General features: G+C 43.7%; 1 protein-coding gene across 2 annotated transcripts in view; it reads right to left on the bottom strand.

Annotated features, from left to right (window-relative positions):
• The window catches only part of TSPAN14 (tetraspanin 14), an 85722-nt gene extending 67111 nt beyond the window's left edge, over positions 1-18611 (bottom strand). Inside the window, exons 1-2 of one of the 2 annotated variants that reach the window (XM_078150883.1) lie at positions 18104-18611; positions 10832-10908 (exon numbers count right to left, since the gene is read on the bottom strand). The gene's annotated coding sequence lies outside the window, so the exon portion shown is untranslated. The remainder of the gene's footprint in view (positions 1-10831; positions 10909-18103) is intronic. The other variant, XM_020977340.2, reaches the window with a different exon arrangement.
• Positions 18612-23490: the final 4879 nt, after the last annotated feature.

Here is a 23490-nt window from a genome sequence, read left to right as displayed (position 1 = left end):
CTCTCAAGTACATAATTCAAACATTTTCATCCCCATTTTACAGATATGACCACTGAGGCTCAGAGATTACCTGACTTTCCCAAAGTAACACTGGTGCATGAGAAAGCCAGGATCCAAATCAGCCTCCAAAGACACCAGTGTTGTTCTTTTCATCACCCCAGCTTAGAGCTAGGATTGCCCTTAGAAAATCCATCTAGTGACTACATTCTAGTCCAACCACCTTCATTTTATATAAACTCAGTAGGAAACTTATCCTGCCTTTGAGAGTCAGCCAAGGAACCTGGACTAAAATTGAGGGCTCACACGTTTCAGTCCACAGCCCTTCTCTTCCAAGCAAACCTGTTTTTAGAAATCTTTATGCATAAGAGAGTAACAAAACCTGTCGATAAATCAGATCATTAAGCATCTATGATATGCCAGGAGCTGGGGGAAAAAGGTGAAATCAAGACAGCCCCTTCCTTCCCTCAAAGAACTGCAGCTCTCATAAGTTTGCAACTCATTTCATAAGAATAAAACCCTTACCTTATCCCATCCCATCCCCCCCACAAACCCTAGATCATAGGCCTATTCATACTAACTCACTCTGAGATATACGGAGATACATCTATCTAGATATACATATATCTATACATAATCTATATCTTTACAGATATCCATATATGTATCTGTATCTACATATCTACATACAGACAGGGAAGGGTCAATGCCTGAAAACTCCTTCACACACATACTGATCACTAATCCTGAAGAATGCCCAAAACTAGCCAACTGCATCCTCCACTCCATTTGAATGCTCAATGAAGACATCTCACATTGTCCAACGTGCCTAATTTGCCATCCTCACCACAGGCCAGGAACACCAAGAACACCGGCTGTCCGAGAGCTTCAGGCACTGGAGGAGCGTCTCACCCCAGTCAAGCACGCAGTCATGGAAGGGTGTTGTCTGCACCTTGGCCTGTTCTAGGGTGGTCCTGCAGAGATCTTGGACTCAAGGCTGTCTGCTACCCACAGGGTAGACCTACTTTCCTCCCCACCCTCTCATTACCACCAAGGAATGAGAATTCAATGAATGTTTATTGCTCATTTGTGGGCCAAACTCTTACTAGTATGACTCATCACAGCATGGAAATAAGCCGGGGTTCTCAAAGACCAATAATATAATAGCTATATTAATAGCTAGCATTTATATAGCGTTAACACTTTATATGTGGTTGATCCTCAGAACCCTGGGAGGGAGTGCTATTTTCATCCCCATTTTACAGATGACAACCTCTGGGAGATGTGAAGTGATTTGTCCATGATCACAGAGCTCTAACTACTTAAGTACAAATACTGCACCCCAAGGAAGAAATTAGCACATTCTCATAGGATTAAGATTCAAAGGTGTTTGACCTCTTTGATGCTCAGTTTCCTTCCCTATAAAATGGGGAAGGAACTCCACTACTCACCTGAAGGAACTGTTGTAAGAAAAGTACTTTACAAACCCTAAAATCCTTTATAAACTTAGAAAGGCTTCAAGGGGTAACCCAGAGATCAATTTCTCACCTATTGTCTAAGGGCCAACATAATTAAATGCAGAGAGCTTTAGAACCCATAAGGCTGCCCATAAGGCAATGAATTTTTTCAATCACCAGCACCTGATGAAATGTGGAGAGGTAGGCCTAGCAATAAAATCAGGGCTTTTTCAAAATATCCAAATAAGTCTGCATGACACCCATGTTGACAGTAGGGGACTAACAGAGAGGGAAATTAGCCAAGGTTTCACAAACCTCATGGAGCTTACAACATGGAGGCAGCTACAATGAACAGAAAGAACAGATAAGCATCCTGCTCACCATCATAGAGGGGAGTTGATCAATTTCCCATTTCCACCTGACACTGCTCCCCCAAACCCTCCAGTCCAAACTCCAGGTCACCCCCATCCGGACTTCACAGGCCCAAGCAGGAAGCAGCACATTTCCACCTATGTGCGATGTTCACAGGAAGAGGACAGGCCCGCCCGTTTCATCCTTTCTGCAGCCAGGCCCTGCTTTGAGAGGAAGAGCCAAAAGGCCTTTATTCTGTTTCCTGCTTCAGCTCTGAAAGGAAGCCGCCTATTTAGAACTAGAAATCCCATCTATTATTTAGTCATTGCCTTTGAAACAGGCTTTTTAAACCACGGACAAATAATAAAGCATTCATACCTAAGAAAATGAACGGAGCCTTCTAAAGGGGTCTGAGATGGAGTATGTGAGCAGGCACGAGGCAGAGCAATTACAGAGGAAACCACAGGATGTTCATACTGCGTTGTGTATTACCAAGAGATGGTATGTTTGGAGTAAGGCTCTGCAGAGCACGAATTTGGGAGTCGGGAAGACCAGAGTTCAAATCCTGCTAGTCACACTAGCTGGCAAGTCACTTATTCTCTCTGGACCTCAATTTCCCCATCTGTAAAACAGGGATAATTCAATTCAACAAGGCTTTATACTAGACACAGGGAATACCACAAGAAAAATAAAACAGGCCAAGGGAAAAACAATAACAATGGGCAAACAGGTAAGATACATGTATATTTTATAGTAAATAACACCTGCCTCAGGGAGTTATTGTAAGCCTCAAATGAAGACAGACAGATTGATAGATATAGAGATACACACAGATATATAGACATATATTAGATATATATGTATACACAATTCTGTAAACCTTGAAACAGCATTGTGAATGTTAGCAATGATGATGATGATGATAGATGAATTTATACAGGCTTAGGAAAGTCAGTTGGTCAAAGCAGCATTTATTAAGCACCTACTATGTGTTAGGCACTATGCTAAGAGCAGGGCAAAAGATAGTCTCTGCTCTCAGGGAGCTCACAGTCAAATGGAGAAGCCAACATGAAAAGAACTATATACCAACAAAATGTACATAGAATAAGCTGGAGATATTCTCAGACAGAAAGTACTAACATTAAGGAGGACCCAGAAAGGCTTCCTGAAGATGGGACTTGAGCTAAGACTTACTGGCAGCCAAGGAAGCCAGGAGACAGAGATAAGGAAGGAGAGAGATCTAAGCATGGGAGGACAGCCAATAAAAATGCAAACAAGGCTTTTCTCCTTCGGTGGACAGACAAAAATGTATAAAGTGCCTACTAACTGCCAGGCAAACTTGTGCTTCAAGCAAGTTTCTCCAAGCTTATAACAAGACTAATTGTCCTACACCTGCTAAAGGACCATATCACTTGAGTACTTGTCAGGTACTAAAAAAGGTCTTGGGATATCATCCAGTCCAACTAGAAAGAAACTGAGGCCTAGGGAAGTTAAAAGACTTGCCCAAGGTCACACAGATAGGAAAGAGAATAGTCCACATATGAATTCAAGTCCTCTGACTCTAAATCTATGTGCTCTTTCCACTAGCATAAGCCTTCTAAAGCCAAATGCAATTAAACGACAGTCAAACGGGCTTAACCCCACTGCACCTGCTTGTAGGAAGGATGGTCAAAAACAGGATGCCTATTCCTTCGGTGAACTCTAAGGGCTGGACTCTGAACATTCACCTCTGAGCCCTTACTTATATACGTCTTCCACCCGCTGTCCCCAGGCCAGTCATGGATGCCCTCTCCCTTCCTCAAACCCAAACTCCACTCATCCTTCATGGTCCCAACTCAAATCCTACTTTCTCCAGAAAGCTCCCCCCCCCCTTCACCACTCTAGCTCACATTAACCTCTCCCCACTTTGATCTCCTGTAGGGCGGAGACTGTCTTTTGCTTCTTTTTGTATCCCCAGCACGTAGCACAGTGTCTGGCACATAGTAGGGGCTTGATAAATATTTATTGATTGAATAATTGTCTGCAAAACTTGGGGACTTAACCACGCTGCTTTGCCTTATTTCCTAGTCAAAGTCCTATCTCCTCAATTGTAAAATGCTTTCGGGCTGAAGACTTGTATTTACAGCCTCTGTGGTGCTTGGCATAAAACATAAGTATGGTAGAGGTTCAACAAATAGTTTTAGGGCTAAAGTGAATTGAAATCAGGCTTTGGAACAGATGAAGAAAAGTAACACCACCAACAATACTCATGTATCTAAGCCTTGTTGCTTCAGCTAAGAGCCCTGAGCCAACTGGATGGAAAGGTCCAATTTCAAGCTATCTTCACTTTTCCCTTCCTTGAATTAAACCACCATGTTTCTTTTCTAGTGAAGGACCAACTACCTAGAACAGAGCAAGACCACAGGTTCCCCACCATTAGCTAGAACATGAACCACATGGAATGAGCTGCCATCTTGAATTCTGAACCAAATCTGGACAGAACGAGTTTTCTTCCAGGAGTCACTCACCTAAAAGGCACACTTTAAGATGAGGAACCCATAATTACTGAAACTGTCCTGGTTTTCCTAGGCAAATAAATCATGAGCAAAGGGAAATAAGGAAAGCTAGGTGGTACAGAGGATAGAAAACTGGGCTCGAAGTCAGAAAGATTCAACTTCCTGAGTTCAAATCTGGCCTCAGATACCTACTAGCTATATGACCCTGGGCAAGTCACCCTGTCTGCCTCAGTTTCCTCATCTGTAAAATGAGATGGAGAAGGAAATGGAAAATTACTCCAGTATCTTTGCCAAGAAAACCCTAAATGGGAGTCACAAAGAGTTGGACACAGTTGAAAAACACCACAACAAAAGGAGAATAATTCAACACAATTATATAGCGTACCCAGATTTAGGCATCTGGGTGTAAGATACATCTTCGAGATACATCAAGCCCCACGTTTTCAAGGCAACAGAAGTTTTTGCAAATAAAGTAGAAGGATAAATTCTGACACTCCAAAAAATAGTATTCCAAGGTAAGAAACAACTGGTTACTCCACTTAATTTAAGATTTCAGTCTTTGATGGAAACATACCACAGTGAAAATGCTTAAGAAAGAGAACTGCAGATTTCCAGCATTGATCACATAACCTGTCCATATATAATCTTTCCGAGCCATCAATCCATGCTTAAAGTTACAGTATTATTATCCACCCATCCCCCTTTAGTAGATAAGGGAAGCTATTGCATCATCCACTTTTCCTGGCCCACCTCCACATACAAGTTGAGGACTGCTCCTACAAAATTCCAACTTCCAGCTCTCCTATGGCCAGCCACACTAGCACACACATCATACCTTTCAGGAAATGTGTTAGCCACAAAATGCAATTATTAATGTGATTATATATTTATTTCTTGCTAAAGTGAATCATATCTTTCTAAGAGTATCTTCTAACTACCATGCCATTTATTTTGACACTGGGCACTCAGAAGCTGGGGTGTGCTTTCAAAACTTTTTTTTTAAACAAGGTACAATCCAAAATCCTACATTATTTTATTTCCTTTTGCCTCTGAAAAGAAATGAAATTCATCGTGCAGAACAGAATGCAGTTCCAAATGCAAACTCTGTTTCAGGTTATCTGTGTTATTTCCCTTTTGTACGTGAAGAAGACATAGCTGGCTGGTTTACTTCCTGAGCTAGGCTGCACGTAATTAGCCGAGCTTCTTCCCGCCCCTCCCCCATTCCCACCCACACCTGACCCCCATCCCTCCTTGTCCAGCCTGAAGCAACTACAAATGGGCAGAGCTTGTGGGTTATCTCCCCGAGGATTTCAAGCCACAGGAAGACCGGGGTTTGAGTACCACCATAGGCCACTTGTATGACTAACACAAGGCTCCTCCTCTTCCTCTTCTGGGCCTCAGTTTCCTTACCTATAAAATGGGGATAGTAACAGCCTACAGCACCTACTTTCAGAGCTAATGTACACTAAGTGCTTTTGCTAACTTTGAAGGAACATATAAATGCCAGTTATTAAGGATTAAAAGAACTCTAAGTGGCTGAAAGTATTACAGATAATGGAATTTCCTGAAGGCAATACATTTCCACAAGGAATTGGTCAATAGATGTAGGAACCTGAAAAAGTATCTGGGATAAGAGACACTGGGGATATCAATATTGTATGGAAGAAATATAGCTTTACTTCCCTCTACAAAAACCGTCTGACAATCAATGATGGGGCTCAATATGATGATATTGCAATAGGCAAAATATCCTTGATTGCATCAGACGCCCTCTCTAGAATGGAGGAATACAACCCCTGTGTACCTTAGGCTAATGCTGAAAAAAATGCATCATTTCATGGCCAGCCTTTGGGTGATGAGTCTCTTTAAAACTGCCTGGGAAAAACTGAAATTCTTAACCAGATCAATCATAAAAGGAAGAATTTATCTAGCACTTTAAGGTTTACAAAGTGCTTTATACCTATTGTCTCACGGCAACCCTGGGAGAGAGGTGCCATTATTATCCCCATTTTATAGATGAGGAAACTAAGGCTGAGGAATTGACTTGCCCATGGTCACAAAGCAAGGAAGTGTCTGAGGCAGAATTTGAACCTGTATCCAAAGCCTTTCTATAGCTTGGTAGGGCCTGCCATTGCTTGTGCTCATCCTCCATCAGCATAGCCTTCCATGCCATAGGGTGGCTTCAGAGTAGACCAGCATGGTACAACGAAGAAAGCCAACTCTGGATTTGGAGTGAAAATCCTGGCTCTGTATGCCCCCGGGGCAAATTACTTCAACTCTAAGAGCCTCCAATTTCCCCCTCAGTGAAATGAAGGTGTTAGATCTCCACTGTCCCTTTTCAGCTCTGAAGCTATGAGCAAAGACTTGTCACCAAAAAGCTGGCCATTAGATGATGCATTTTTTTTTTTTGCATAGCGTAAGGTATAGGAGTGTTGTATTCTTCCCCTGTGGAGGGAGTATCTGATGAAATCAAGGATATTTTGAGTATTAAAGTATCCTGTATCGAGCTCATCACTGATTGTCAGAATGGTTCTTGTCAAGGGAAAACCAAGCTATACAAAAACAATTAGAAAGCAATCTACAAGGAGACAGGATTTCAAAATAGCACCCAATCGAGTGTTATATTATAAGGTATAGAAAGCAGATGGAATAGTAGACATCTTGTCCTAGCAACAAAAGGCGGTATTTCTAAGGCCTCGTTTTTACAGTTGAGGAAACTGAACTTCAGGGAGCTGAAGGGACGGCAGAGGTCACAAACTAGCCAGTGGCAGAGTTTGTACTTAAGAACTTCAGCCTCCAAACCCAGGCCTGCGTTCCACTGTACCACGCCTACTTTCTATTAGGCTACAGGAATTCTGAGATGAAAGAAGTCTAAACATTTGGGGAAAAAAATACTAACTGAATTGAATACTAATAAAACCCAAAACAGTTTCAGAATGATTATTAGAACGGTATGCATCATCCAAATTCTGGCAACAAAGGGTAACCACAAAACCATAACTGCGCTGTCCCACTCATGAAACTCACCGTACAGTCATCAAGTTGGCCAGACATTTACTGTTGCTCCTAACATATTCATTTCTGAATCATGACTGCGTAGAGAGCTGTGCCCTATCAAGCTCTACAAGGGTGAATCTCATAAGAAACTGTATGGAGAGCCACTCTGGGGTTCCTGTAGCTGCCTGGTGCCTGTGCCTTGTGGGGGGAGGGCTGTCATCCAACATCTCTCCCTAGTTCAATAGGTTACAAGCTAGAGAGACACTTCTCTGGCTGAGTCTTTACTTATTCTCTTGAGTGATACCCTAGTCTGTGTCAGGGGATAAGAAGCCACAATGTCACCACCCTACATCCTACCCAACCAGTAATATTGAGAAATACAACACTTCTGAGGCCTGAGAAGCAGCAGAGCAAGCTCTTTGCAGAGCCCCATAAAAATGGCTATCAGCAATAATACAAGAGTGGGCAGGCAGAGGCTAGTGGCCTCAGCCAGCCAAGAATCTTAATCACAACCACTTATTCTTTGTGCAAATATGAGAGAAGGCCTAGGGTAGTAGATTAAGCAGGCTACCAGGAACCAGGGCAATGGAGCTCAGGCCTATCTCAGCCACTGCTATCTGTGTGAACTTTGGCCAAAAATCAACCACTATACACCTCATCTTCCCTTTCTAAAATATCATCTCCTACCCTTATTTACATTTTGTTGTGAGGGTCACTTGAGATTAACGTGCACTAGAGTGATATGAACACACCAAATCCTGGTACAAATATAAGGGGGCCGTGCTATTTTATTAGCCAGTCTCCAAAAGATGGATTCTTCCACAGGGAAAGGACTTCAAACATGAAAGATCATGGAAACAATCAAGCCCAATCCTTCATGTTGTTGATGAGGAAACAGAAGCACAGAGAGGTCACACAGTCAGCTGTAACAGAGCAAGTCATTAAGTACTTATATCAAGCCAGGTGCTGTACTAAGTACTTGGGATACAAAGAGAAAGAAAAAGAAAAAGACAGTCCCCGACTTTGAGGAGTTTACAATTCTAATGGGGAAGACAGCACGAAAAAAGAAACACAGGGCAGTGAGGCTGGCCTGGGGACAACTTCCTTAAAATGGAGGTGACGAGAGGAACCGGCCAATTCATTCAGAGGAAGGAGCTACTGGGGTGTAGGAATCTTGCAGCAGAAGAACGGCCCAGGTCCTACAGTTTCAAATCCAAGGCAAATCTTTCTAGGACTGGCAGAATCAGGCCAAAACACCCTGGTCCCCTGAAATCTAGTTCACTGTTCTTTTCATTCTCTCTGGCTACCTCCCCCTTTTCAAAGCCACCTGCTGGAGTACTGTGGGACTCTCCAAGATGAATCAGGGAGATCAGAGAAGAGGAGAATCAAGGCTTGCTGCCCATCTGGCCTGGAACCAGAAATCAGGACACCGCCACCATAGCGAGGCTGCTTTCTAGGGGGAAATGATTTTACCAGGTCATTGCGTTACTTGAGTATCACTAAGGCACGTGGGATGGAGGCTAGAGGAAACCAAGTCTTATGATGAATACTGCTCTTTGCTTCCAGGCTAATTCCAACTGACCTCATTCTTTCGGAGGCCTAAACTACCCCACCCCTTCACTTATCTCACTCCTTCTTCCCTAACGACCGATTAGGACAAGAACTGTATGTATGGTACACAATACAGTCAGGGGAGTCAGGAGGCTCACCAGCTATGTGCAGGGCACTGTAACGGGCATTGGAGAAGACTCGGTCTCTGATCCCAAAGAATTCAGTCTGAGTAGGGTGACATACACACTGATTAAAATTGTTTAAATAAATGAGAAACAATTTGGAAAGGGACAATGCTACTGTGAGGTCAGAAAGGGATGACAGATGGAATTAGAGAAGGCTTCATGAAGCAAGTAGTATCTGGATTTGAGGGATCTATAGGAATTGCCTTGCATAAAGGGGGAGAAAGGACACAACTGATTTGGGCATCAATATGAGCCGAGTCTCTGAAGAAGGAAGGTCGGCGAATGCTTAAAGTGTGGAGGTGGAGGAAGAGGAGGAAAAAGAGGTGGAGAGAGCATTTATTCAGAGCTTTTACACATGATGTGTCCTTTGATACAACAACCCTCACATAAGTACTATTCTTATCCCCATTTACCAGATGAGGAGATTGAGTCAGAGAAAGGTTAATCGTGACAACGTCACAACCAACTAGCAAGTGTTTGAGGCAGGATTCAAGCTCGGGTCTGGCAGACTCCAAGGCCACACCCAGCTGGAGTAATCCAGCCTAGCTGAAGCAGTGATTATATGATGTGGAGTAAGAGAAGAAAAAAGTTAGACACAGCTTAAAATGAGGTTCAATAGGCACAACGGCCTCAGATTATCAAGAGTCTTAAATACCAAGCAAAGCCATCTGATCTGGGATCAATATGGGAAAAGGAACTGCAGAAGACTGTGCAGCAAAGGCATGATAGGGTGAACTCTGTATCTGAGTACAACTACTGTCACAACCATTAAAGATGGGGAGGGGAGAGAGAGTGGAGGCTTAGAAAACCTGTTAGGAAGGTGGGCGGTTCACAGGTGTTACACATTGAACACGTTTTTGGACTTCCTAAATGTATTCACCAGTTGTGCTGACTTTCTTTTTCCATCTCCAAAAAAACCAAAATATTATTTGTCATATGGGATGGCTCTTGGGGAGAAAGATGAGGAAGGATGCATGGGATACTATGATGATGTAAGAAAACAGAAAACAGCAATTAAAAATTACTTTTAAAAAGCTGTTAGAAAATTATTGCAAAAAAGGGTTCAGTGATCAGTGACTCTTGATTTGGAAGTGGAAGGGGCCAATTAGTGCAGTAAGACAGAAAAGAACTGTTGGCTTTGGAATCAGAGAACCTGAGCTGAAAGCCCTGGTTCTACCACTCTGCCACTATCTGTGACCTTAAACAAGTCACTGCACTGTCTGGGCCTCCTTTCCTCAACTGTAATTGGAGAGGTCCATACTAGATGGCCTCTAGCAAGGGGGGAGGGGAGGTACATAGGTAAGGAGGGAACAGGGAAAGGACAGATACAAGAGATACTGAGGAGGCAGAATCAATAGCATTTTACACCAGACAAGTAAAGATAGGACAGTCAAAATTACCAACAAGGTTTGAAGTGTGGAAAAACGGGTGAATGACATTACCACTGACAGAAAGTGAAATAGGTTGATGGGGCAAGATAGCTCCCTTCTTCTCAACCTGTGTGGGACATCCAGGCACAAATACTAGACAAGCACTGTGAGATCAGATTATCTCATATTAAGATCAGAGGTCAGCCAGGCCAAACTGTACTTTAACAGGAAGCCCCCTCCACAACACCAACAAGTTGCCTTTGCCTAATGACCTCTAGTGAATAAGGAACCCACTACCTCCCCAAGCCATCTATCCCACTCTCGGATGATTCCATTTTAAAATATTTTTCATATGTTGAACCTAAATCTGCAACTTCTATCCATGGATACTAGTTCTGCCTTCTGGGGACAAGCAGAATAAATCTAACCTTTCTTCCACGTGGCAGCCTTTCACATTTGAAGACAGCTAAGATGTCCCCCGAAGTCTTCTCTAATCCCAGGCAAACTAATAATAATAACAAAAAGAAAAATAATAGCTAGCATTTATGTAGCACCTACTATGTGGCAGGCCCTGTGCTAAGCACTTTCCAAATATTTTCCCATTTCATACTTACAACAACCCTTTGAGGCAGATGCTATCATTATCTTCATTTTACAATTGAGGAAACTGAGGCAGTCAGAGGTTAAGTGACTTCCCATGGGTCAACCAGTTAAGGAGTCTGAAGTCAAATTTGAACTCAGATCTTCCTGACTTCTGGCCCAGTATTCTACTAACTATCTAACCAGCCCAAGCTCCTTCTCTTAACATTTAATACCTGTTGTGTTACTGGATAAGTCATTTAACTTCTCTATGCCTCAGTTTCCTTATCTGTAAAATGGCAGTAATAACAGCACCTATTTGACAAGGCTCTTGTGAAAAAAAATCAAATAAAAAAATAAAATTATTATTGTTTATATCAATCTGAATATGGCATGAGGACAAGGCCCATAACCAACCAGCTATCCTCTAGAAGTCCTCTAGCTTAGCAATGTTCTCTCTAAAATGTTAGCTATCATTATTATTATTGTCAAGAGAGTTATGTGCCAGGCACTGTGTTAAGTGCCGAGGGATTCAAAGAAAGGCCAAAAAAAAAATCCTACAGGAGCTCACATTCTAATGAAAGAGAAAATATGCAAAAAGCCTTGCAGATCCCCCCTCTGTCAATAATGTTACTGCGTCCTCCTAACTTTACATCATCTAAAACATGGTAAGAAAGCTATTTACGCCTTTATCCAAGTTGCTGGTTAAAAATATTAAACACCACAGGGCCAACCACAGATCTCCCCTAGAGATCCAGTTCTAAGTCGATATAAAACATTAATGACTATTCTTTGGATCCAGTCAATAACAATGAATCCACTTGATGCTGATTTGGGGAACTTAGAAAAGACATGCAGGCTAGAGAGAGACAGACTTGGGAGTAATCATCTAAAAGACTCAAAACTGAGTTAGTAAATGAGATTTCCAAGGCAGAGAACACCCGAGATAGGAGAGCCAAAAACATCACATCATGAATTATCCACTTTATGGGTTCTGGCAAGGAGAAAGATTGAGCTTTGGATATAAAAAGGGGCAGTGAGAGACGGGATGAGAAGCTGGAAAGAATACAGTATCTTTGAAGAAGGTATCCAGGAAAAGGAAGCAGAGAAAATGTCGTATCGCAGTATCAACCCCTCTCCTCCAGAATATAAACTCTCTGAGGGCAAAGAAGACTTTACGATTTCGTCTTTGCAACCCCAGAGCACAGCCAGTGCCCACCACATAGAAGAAATGCCTGCTGAACTGAACTGACAATGAGATTGGCAAAAAGCGCACAACACTTGGTTATTAACTAGAGGAATTGCATTCCTAACCTTCGAGCTACTGATGTATCTCTCCAAGCCCTTACTGCTAAACTTCTTAGAAAGTTAGTCAACACATGCCCCTCCACTTCCTCAACATCTGCTTCTGCAACCTGTCCAACGTTAGACTATCCCACCACTCCAGCTCTCATCAAGATCACCAATGGTGTCTTAATTGCCCAATCCAATAGTCTTTTCACAGACTTTTAACCAATACCTTTCTCCAACATTCACTGCAAGGCAAAGACACACCTTCCTTCCTCCTTAGCCTTTAATGATACCTCCACAGCTTCTCCAGGTGGTCAGACCAGTCCTTTCGTTGGTTCCTCAACCTCCACTTTGATCCCAAGTGATGCCATCAAAGCCCAGAGGCTCTGACCCTCCTCTCTCTTCTAAATCAATGCTTCAATGATAGCAATGGACTCCTAGATAGATCAATAAACTCAGCCTCTCCTCTGGAGCCCAGAACCTCCAACTGCCTTTGGGACAGTGCCCCACATCCAAGACCACTCATCTCACCCCATCCCCCAAAATACTACCCCCCAAATTCCTTACTGATAAAACAGTCATCCCCTCATTCAGGCTCAAAACCTTAGTCATCTTTGACTCTTCCTTCTCAGCCACTCTCTCCAACCCCATACACAATCAGCCCATTGAATCCTAATAATTCTGTCTTCAAAGTATCTAAAACAGGGGTTATATCCTGGGGTCCATGAAGAGGTTTCATGGGCCAATCTGTGAGTTAAAGGAGGAAAAATAACATCTTATTTTCACTAACCTTTGGTTTCCCATGTATTTCTATTTTACGTGTTTAAAAATAAAAATCTGAGGAGTCCATAGGCTTCAGAGAGACATTCTTGGGTCCAAGTTATGAAAAAAGGTAAACCTCAATCTAAGAGCTTTCTTAATCATCTTCCTTGCTAGTCTTCCTGCTTACAGTCAATCCCTTAGCCAGTCCAGCCTTCTCTCTGCCAAAATATGTCTTCTCATTAACAGAAAGAAGGCTGACCTTGTCACATACACCCCCTACTCAAAAACCTATAAGTTTCCTACTGCCTACTGGATAAAACAGAATTCCAACCTTTGGCATTTAAGACCTTTCCACAATCTAGATGATATGGTACCATAATGGCTACAGGTTCAAATCCTACCTCCCATGCTTACCACCAGGGTACTTTAGATAAGTCAATTTAACTTTCCTAGTACTCAGTTTCCTCATCTATAAAATGGGAGAGGTGGAAGGGTTGGACTAACCTGGAACCCATGACTTTGGTTGGTTTTCTTTTAAATTAGTTTTATAACTTCATTCCATTAGAAAGGTTTCCTTTGTAGTCCTATATATTTTATTTTATTCGTTTAAAAACATTATTCTGAGAAGCAGACCATCATGGCATTTGAAAGGTTAAAAACCTTTGGACCAGATGATCACCGAGTCCCTTGGAGCTCTAGATGTGTGATCCTAGTTTCTCACCACCATATTCCCATTCTGGCCCTCTATGTTTTAATCAAAATGGGCCCCTAACAGCTCCTTAATCTCATCCTGCTCTTTCCTGCCTGGAACACACTCCCTCCCCCTTCAGGAAACTTTTCCTTATCCCTCCCTTCCCAACCCCAACCAAAAGTCACTCCCACCTCAAATTTTGCTTAAGGGAGCTACAAAGTCATAGAGAACATAGATCATGTTCAACTCTCTCATTTTACAGATAAAGAAACTGAGGCCCCAAAAAAGCTGAGTGACTAATGAGGAAGGTCACATGGGTGCTGAGTGGTGGAGCCAAGACTCAAATATAGATATTCTGGCTCTAAATCCAGTACCCTTTTTTTCCCACTGTGAAACATCAACTTTTTATCATAATTTATTTGTGTCTTATCGCCTTCCCCTCTCCCAACTGGCTGCAGGTTCCTTGAGGGTATGAACTCTGCCTTTTTTCATTTTTCTATCATCAGCCTAGCACACTGACTTCCACATAACAATGTCTAATTAGGAGGTCTCTGGTGAACTTTGAGAAAAGTGTCAGCAGAATGATGGAGGTGGAAGCCAAACTTCGAAGGGGTGAGGAAAGAGTGGGTGGTGAAGAAATAGAAGTTACAGACAAGGAACCCGCCTTCAAGTAGTCTGAAGAGAGGAAGAGGTGGGCGAGGAAACCAAGGTCCCTCTTTTAGGATAAAGGAAACCCAAGCAAAAAAACAGCTGACTTAAAAGTCTCAAAGCCCTCTTAGTATCTGTCCAGGAGAAGAGGAGCATAAGAATCTCTTTGGAGGCATCTTGACTTAGAAAACCACATAATAACATAATCTTTATTTTGTTGTATTTTTATTTATTTCATCAAAAATTTCCCAATTACATTTAAATCTGGTTCTAGCAAAATTTGGAAGCATGTTTGCCATCTCTGGCCCAGAGCACATAAAGGTTAAGTGACTTGTACAGGGTCACATACACACACACAGTGTATCAAAAGCAGGATTTGAACCCTGGTCACACCAACAAAGGGCACCTCAAAAGGCATCCACTGCATGGATACTTCAATAACCTGAACACATCTCAGTACAATTTATGGAAAAAATCCTCCAAGTAACAGTGATATCCAATTGGAATTGAGCCTGGCTGATACTGAGAGGAGAACAGTAGGAAAAAGTAATCGATCCATTTCTAGTCACCCCATCCCAAGCACATTCAGACTCCCTGTTCTGGACTGGGTGTGCCCCAAGAAATAGAAGGCAAAGAAAGCATCCTAATGGGATTTCTCTTTGTCCTCTGACTTATCTATTCAGCACTTCAAAAAATGCTTTCAAATCCATTTAAATCAATAACAAATTCAGTAACAAAAATTAGTAAAAAAAAAATTAAATTTTGCATCTTTCTGAAAGCCCAGAAGCTCAGGATCACAGAAATCATAAAACTTTAGAACTCAGACAGACCTCAGAAAAGGTCATTTCCTCCATTTATAGAAACCAATAGTGGTGAGATCTTTCAGGATGTTTCTGAGAAACCCAGTTGAATCTAAATTATAGAAGTTTATCTCATATGACCCAGTCAACCCCTAAAGGGCAGATCTCAAAGAGGCCCAATCACCCTTATGCCAGACACTTCTTGAAACTGAGAACTCAGAATCTTCAGTTTTGGATTCCCCTTTGGAAAGGGGAACTTGGGACCTTCAATGTATTGTTGCCATGATGGGAGCCTGGGAATGTTAACTGAAAGCCCTCTCTCTAACATATTCCACTGTGAAAACTTAAAAAACTATGCCCCCCTTCTGGACTCGAACACAAGGGGAAAAAAACATACATAATATACAACACATCTGCACCTCCTTTTCCTCCAGCTAAATTTCTGGGTTTGCATTCCCTATAGTACAAAACTGGAGGGGGGTTGGGAGACAGGAGAGTACAGTGATTACTCTTACTTCCTCTTGCGTGGAGGTTACTGGGAGAAGGCAGTGGGGGCCAAACTGCTTTTTAGGATTTCACAAGTTCTTCTGGTGCCTGTGAAGCAAACAAGATATGGTGGGGCCAGAAGGGAGGGAAGTATTCAGCTGCATTATACATTGAAGGTACAATTTGGTGCCCCAAACACAGCCCAGATGGCTTAACATTCAATTATCTTCACACACCACAGTTTTCCCATTGCCAAAATCCAATGCTATAAATACACATACAAATGGCTCTCTTTAAAAACAGGGAAACAGTGATATATGTATCTGTTTTAGAGGTTTTTGTAAATGCTCTTAGCCAAGATTGCTACTCTCCTCCTAAAAACAAACTCGGGCAATAGATCCCAATTGTCTCCAATGCCCAGTTCACTCTAAGCACACTCCATTTCTTTCCAAACACTTCTCTACAAGAGATTCTAGCTCCCACATGGAGCCCTAAAGATGACACAATGTATGGATAGATTTGCTTGGCTTCAGACCCCAACTCCTTGGGTTGGCTTCATAACCCCTGGCAACCTGCACAAGTGCCCTAGGGAAAAGCAACCAAGATGGATAGTAAAAACAAATCTCAACTAGTGGATGAACTTCTAATAAGCACAAATCTGTCAACTGTATTTACATTTACACACGCCATTCATTAAAGAAAGGCCAAAACCTCAAAAGCACAACCTGAGCGACAGTAAAACTTGAAGCAGTATGAACTTGGAAGTTATAAGAAACCTGAGTTTGAATTTAACCTCCCACACTTACTAGTAGTGTGACCATGGGCAAGTCACTTACTTTTCCGAGCCTCAGTTTCCTCACCTGTAAAATGGAGATAGTTATGCATCTACCTCACAGAGTTATTGTGAGGATCAAAGAAATAATGAATATAATATGTTTACCATAGAAATGGCAGCTAATATAATTATTGCTACTTTAGTCTCTGAAGACCTACAATTTGAAACAATACCTCCACCTCCACCCAACGCCCCGTGCAGGAAGTTAGTTACAATGACTATTTAGTTATGTTACTGTCTCCTTCAAACATGGCTGCTCACAGCACACCATTAATTATATCCCAACACAAACAATGAGATTTTCAGGCTCGGGTCCCATTGATGCAACCACTCTGGTTACATCAGAGTCCACATTTACCGGTTTGAAAAATGTAAAGCCAAGGGATCTCACCCTTGGGGAGGTACAAGGCTCCAAGATCTCACTGAAAAGCTGTCAGAGGGAAAGAGATGGGAAAAAACCAACCAGTCATGCAACCACTGGCAGCAGCAGTCATTCACCAGCCAGTGGTCAAATACTAACCAACCCAAACCACTAAACCTTTCCACTCGTTTTCCCAATTTTAAGAATCGGGATAAGGGAGAACCACCCTCACAGGGCTGCCCGAATGAGGATCAACCTGGCCATTGTCAGAACTCAACGGGGGCCATTTGCAAAGAAAGAAAAGGAGTGAGGATTTCAGATTCAAAGTTCCTCAGGGCCTATGGTCGGGTTGTCTTTACCCAAAGAAACCCATTTCTTAGCCAGCCTCACTCAATTTACTTTTTAAAAAATGAAAGATCTTGCAGCTTTCAATGACCCACCGACCACCAAAGTAAGAAATTTTTACCTGCTCAACTGCTAACCCACTCTAAAGTTTCTCCCTGTGATAAAACCAACCTGTTCTGTCAGTCCACTTCCATATGGGAGACTTCTTACATAACTCGTAGCAGCTGCAACTTAGGACTTCAACACAGTGTAGGACACACAGTAAACGTTTAATAAATGCTTGCTGACTGACTGACCAGGGCGTAAAGTAGCAACCTCAGGGGAATAAGGGGCTTGATGCTTCCTTAGAAACATTTTTCAAACCCACTAACTTAAAAAAAAAATCGCCCTTCTTCCCCACCCCCCTGACCCGAGGGGGCATTCACAAGGTTTTTACTCAGGTCACTCGCCAGAATAAAGTCAGTAAGACCTGGTCTTCACTTTCCCTTCACAAGGGCCTGACCGATCTCTTTCTTCCTCCCCCACTTCCCAACTCTGGGGTGACACCCTGCAAACGAAATCTGGAGTGGGGCAGGAAAGGGAAAGGATCTGAAGTCTCGGGGGAGCCGGCGGGTGGGAGGCGGGGTCCGAGCAGCCGGGGCACTCCTTCCCAGAGAGGAGCCCAGGGCACAAGGAGGCTGCCCTCCGGGGTGCCAGCCGTGTGCCCCGAAGCGTGAGAACAAGTTGGAGGCCGAGGACTGAAAGCGAAAGGGGAGGAGGCTCGAGCGGCCGAGAGAAGCTGGGGTGGCTGGAGACAATGGGGGGAGGAGAGCCCAGCCTGGAGGGGAAGCCGGGCAGCGGCGCGCACAGAGCCCCTCGCGGGCGATCGGCGGGAAGCAGGGGCGGGGGCTCCCCAGTACTCACCCGCAGGGGCGGCGGCGGCGGCGCTCTGCCCCGGCCGAGGAAGTTTGAGCAAGTTAAGCCGGGAGGAGGAGGTGGCGAAGGCTAGGCTCACTCAATCCATCCGGGTGCCCCGAGCATCCGAAAAGGGGGCGGGAGAGAGGCGGAGACACTGAAGCGGGGCCAGAGCCCCGGGAGCTCGCGAAGGAACGAAGGCTAGCCTGCCTGCCAGCCTGGGCTCCGGGTCGATCGGCGTCCTGTTCCTGGCACGGCGGGGAGCGCAGCGCGTCGTGAGGGAAGGAGGCACTGGAGGCTGGGCGCGCTTCAGGGCCCACGGGCGGCGCTAGCCCCCTTCGCTGGATGGACGGACGGACGGACGGACGGATGGATGGATGGATGGATGGATGATGGATGGATGGGTGGGTGGGTGGGTGGATGGGCGGATGGATGGATAGCTTGCACGTCCCGATATTCACAGAGCCAAGCCTGGCCCCCTTGTTGTTATCTGAGAAGAGCGGAACTTCCTTGCACTGCTGGTCTGCCCGCCTCTGGACCCTGCCGCCCCGCCCCGCGCCCCGCCCAGTCCCTCAGCCCAGCCCAGGCCCGCCAGCTCGGGGACCTGCGCCCACCCGGGAGCCCTGAGACCTTGGCTCAGCCTCCTCCTCACCGTGCGCTCCGCCCTACTCTCGCCTCCTCTGGGGGTGAAAGGGGGGGGAGGTGCTTCTCCTTAGCTTCTCCACCCGCGTTTTCTAGTCCCCTTCTCAACCACCTTTGGAGAGCTCACGCCAGCTCCCTTGCCGCTTCTTCTGGAGCTGAAGCAGCGCCTGCTTCCATTGTGTGCCACGCGTGTTCGTGGAGCGCCGCTGGCCAGGGACAGCCGGCTGATCGACGGCCTGAGCCGGGTGTAGGGAGCGCGTGGAGAGCTGTGCCTGGTCCTTTATAGAGAGTGTCCTCCTGTGACATCTCTCATTACCCTGTATCTTGTTTGTACATACTAGTTTGTTTGCCGGCTGTCTTTCATTAGCCTGTGAGCTCCTCGAGAGCAGGGACTGTTATTTTTTTTTCCTTTCTTTGCATACCCAGCGCTTAGCGCTGTGCCTCACACGTAATAAGCAATTAATAAATGCTTGCCGACTATCTGATTAGGGGACTTTAAAAGTGTGTGTGTGTGTGTGTGTGTGTGTGTGTGTGTGTGTGTGTGTGTGTGTCGTGGGGGAGAGGGACCAAGATCCCTGGGACCCGCCCTGCCTCGTGGCCCCTTCTAAGACTAATTCAACTATTAGCAAAGGGCTGGCTTTATCTCCTGCCCCTCTCCACACCTCCAAGAGATCATGGGCGAAAGGGGAGAGTAAAGGCTAACTTCTAGTGCAGAGACGAAAGGATTGGCCTAGGCAAAGTTGGTCAGTTAGTTGGGCTGGGCTTCTTCAACTTGAGGAGGAGGGGGGCGGGAGGTCTTCTGTTCCCTGATGTTTACAATTATGTTTCGGGGAGACTGAAGCCCCTACACAAACCAAGATTTCTATGTGCATGCAAACCACACGAACTACAGACTACGTCCAAAACTTACCCCCTCTTGCGGCCACTTCTACCCTAGCGCTAAAAATAAATCCTTTTTTTGGCTAGCACACTAGCTAACCAAGATTTGGGTCCGATCTCTCAAGGCAGGTCAAAAGGGAGAGGTTAGAACTTGACGACTGGCCTGAAGCAGTGGGGAAGAGGTCCCCATCTTGTCCTCATATTTGGAGACCTCTCACTTAATTTGCATACCAAGATCTACGAAATTGCCCTAAGTTTATCAAAGAAGGCTGTTAGCTCAAAAGACAATGCAAAACAAAACAAATAGAAAAAAACCCCCAAAACCTCTTTCCTGACTCTTTTTAAGCTGGATGTTTAAATCAACAAGCAATTGTTAAGCGCCTACGTGCTCAAGGGAAACCCTGGGGCATAAAAATAGAACAGCCCCTTTCCCCACATTAGGCCCTAGTAGAAGAACATAACACATATACAAGTAAATGCTAAGTAATATCAGGTGGGTTAGGGTTCTGATTGAGGGAATCAGGAAAGGGAACATGTGACAGCCTAAGAGAAAATTGAAGGAAGCCAGGAATTCTACAAAGTTAGGCATGGACTGCCTTCTAGAGGGAAGCCAGCAGGCCAGTTTGATTAGAACAAAAAATGGAAATGAAATAACAGGGGAAAAGTAGGTGGGAGTCAGATTGTGGAAGCTTTCATTTAATGCCAGCCCGAGGAGTTTATCCCTAGAGGCAGCTGTGAAGCATTGAAGATTTTTGAGTAAGGGGGATTACATGGAGAAAAGTGACTTACAGAGTCACACAGATATTAAGTGTCAGAGCTGAAATTTGACACCAGGTTTCTCCATACTCCAAATCCAGGGCTCTTTCCAGTACAACCAGAGTATTAACAAACCCTATGTTCTCTTCCCACCCTATTTTGTGACCTGGGTTAAACCTTGTAAAAGTCAAGGTAGATTCTTTCCTGTCATTCATATCATAGAATCATAATTTAGAACTTGAATGGATAGTAGAAATCATCTGGTCGGAGGGTTCTTAACCTGGGAACTGGGAATTTGATTTAAACACACATACCACACACACACACACACACACACACACACACACACGCACTTTACTTCAGTATAATTGTTTTTACTTATAATCCCAGGTAGTTTACTGTTTTCTTTAAAAGCATTATTCTTAGCAGAGATCCACAGGCTTCACCAGACTGCCAAAGGGGTCCATGACACAAAAGAAATCGAGAACCCCTAATATACTCCAACCTCTTCATTGTACAGATGAGGAAACTGAGGCCCAGATAAATAAAGTATCTTGCCTAAGGTCATACAGGTAGTAAATGACAGTTAGAATCTGAACCTAGCTCCTCTGACTCCAAACTTAGCAGTCTTTCCAAAGTATCACATTGCCTTCCTATGTCTTTCTAATAAATCGTACTTCTAATTCACTGATCACCAGCCCTTGCTTTATGTAGAGCCTACAGTGCTTTTGGAGTATATGGGATGTTTGAGGAGGAGTAGCACCTCTGGTTTGAGGGCTTGATGAGCCACTTTCAGGGTTGCTCATTCACGTTTGGTGTTAACCTGTCACCCAACTCTCACCTATGGCTCCAAGGAGCTGTAGTATTTGCCACAACCCTGTAAAACCGTCTTGGCTGATAGGCTAAACTATATTGAGGGTAACCAACAGGCCTCAAACCTGTCATTGAGTTAGGGAGATGTCTACCCCAAGCATATGAAGACTTTCCCTGGCTGAATAGGTAGATGAAAACAATTTGTTCCAATGGCCATGAAGGCAACTGAAGAAGTCGCTGTAGTGATCACACATTGAAGATGCTAAGGTAATCCACTGTACCTTAGGCCATAGCCAGTCATCTTGACTTTTGTCCCATCACTGGACTTCAGTGACTCAGGAAGAGAGTAAGTCTGTGACTTTTTGAAGCTCTGCCTCACTTAAATTCAATTCACAAGAAAGTCGAGACATCACCATGTGATGTCATTGGCCCTCTTCAAAAAATGAAGGATGAACAACAGTTACTTGAAGGGAAAAGGAGGGAGAAGGGAGTGCCAAAAAAAAAAAAAGGAACACCAGGTCAAAATATATTTATTTTATTTCATTATTCTCTTTTAGAAATAAATTAATACAAAGTTACTCCCCTACTAAATGAAAGGATGTGTTCAAGTTTATAAATTGGTTGTAATTGGTTCTTAGTTTCCCAGGCAACCCATAAAAGCTTATCTAATTGACATTGTAGCTACTTTCTAGTTCTGATGATACTAAAAAGCCTGAGTCCTAGGGCTTGTGGGGCTGGAGGAAGAAGAGAGCTTCCTTCCTTCCTTATTTCCTGGCTACAGGGCTGGTCTAAGGCAGAAGTTCAAAATGCAAGGCCTTAGCGTTTGGCATCTTCCCAAAGAAGAGGCATTCTGGTATAGTGGGAACATGCTGGACCTGGGGTGGTAGGGAGGGCAGGAGAGGAGGCACCCTAATACCTGGGTGCAAAGACTCACACTTATCACCTGTGTGATTCTTGTCAAGTCATTTAACCTCCCTTGACTGTAGTTTCCTTCTCTATAAAATGAGGAGTCAGATTATAAGACCTTGAAGTCCTCTTCCACCCCCAAAATCTATGAGCTGATGGCCTCAGAGACAAAGAAGGAAATAATGTTATTGTTTAGCTGTATCAGTCTTGTCTGACTTTTCATGACCCCATTTGGAGTTTTCTTGGCAAAGATACTAGAGTGGTTTGCCATTTCCTCTCTAAGGCTCATTTTACAGATGAGGAAACTGAGGTAAACAGTGTTAAATGACTTGCCCCAAGTCACAAAACTAGTAAATATCTGAGGCTTCCTGACTTCAGGCCCAGTACTCTATTCACAGAGCTACCCCAACCTACCCAAGAAAATAATAACAGTTAAGCTCATTCATGATAATATATAGTGACTAAGAGTCCCTTAACCCTTCCAGAATACTTTAGTTTTAGGGTTTTGTTTTGTTTTGTTTTAAGGTGATTTTGTTGGCCTAAATGAGTAAATATAATTACAAGCAGCTTAACAAAGTAAAAAGAGACCAACATAAAAATAAGTTGGAAGTCTCTGCTTCAGAAACTGCTTTCAGCATCAGGTCCCCTTACAGAACAGGTGCTTTTTCCTACATCTTCTCTTCCTCTGCTTCCAAGCCCATATACATTCTCTAAATGTTCCAAGTTCTTTACAAGGGCTGTGGCCACAGAGACTGTAGCATGGCCATTTGTAAATAGGAGGTCTCTTAGTAAATTCAGTGCTTGTCAGTTAAGGGCTGCCTTAACAGCACTTGGTAGGATGGACAGGGGGTGTTACCATGGACTCAACCACAAAAGTTTATTTTTGTTGCTTTAGAGTTATAGTTCCAAACATAGCTTTTCTAAATGACCGTGCAGGGCTGACTTGGAACTATCTGCTCACAGCTCCTTGTTGAAGATTTTTAAACTCAGGATACACCTTTTGTCTTTCCTCTTTGTTCATGTCCTAGTAGTACAGTGAAAAGAACATTGGCTTTAGAGTTAAAGGATCTGGATTCGCATTCCATAAATGAATGAATCAGTCATAAATTGCGCTGTCATTACAAAAATGAACCTTTTCATCTGCTAGGTGTTATATTAAATGAGGTTTATCTGTGTGGCCTTGGGCAGGTCATATCATCTCTTGGGCCTTAGTTTTCTCATCTGTAAAACGAAGGGGTTAGACTAGATGACTTCAAAGTTCCCTTCCAGTTCTGAATCTATGAACCTGTGATCCCATTATAATGTGCCAGCTAGCTTTACTTGTCTTGTGTGTGTGTGTGTGTTATACTCATCCCTATATCTATATTTCCACCTACAATACTTTTTTTTCTTACGTAATG

The sequence above is a fragment of the Phascolarctos cinereus genome, unplaced genomic scaffold (assembly GCF_003287225.1).
Source record: "Phascolarctos cinereus isolate Bilbo 61053 unplaced genomic scaffold, phaCin_HiC Scaffold_3;HRSCAF=262, whole genome shotgun sequence".
In the NCBI taxonomy this organism is placed as follows: Eukaryota; Metazoa; Chordata; class Mammalia; order Diprotodontia; family Phascolarctidae; genus Phascolarctos; species Phascolarctos cinereus.
Note: the sequence above shows the minus strand (reverse complement) of the source record. Positions and strands in the feature narration are given on the sequence as shown.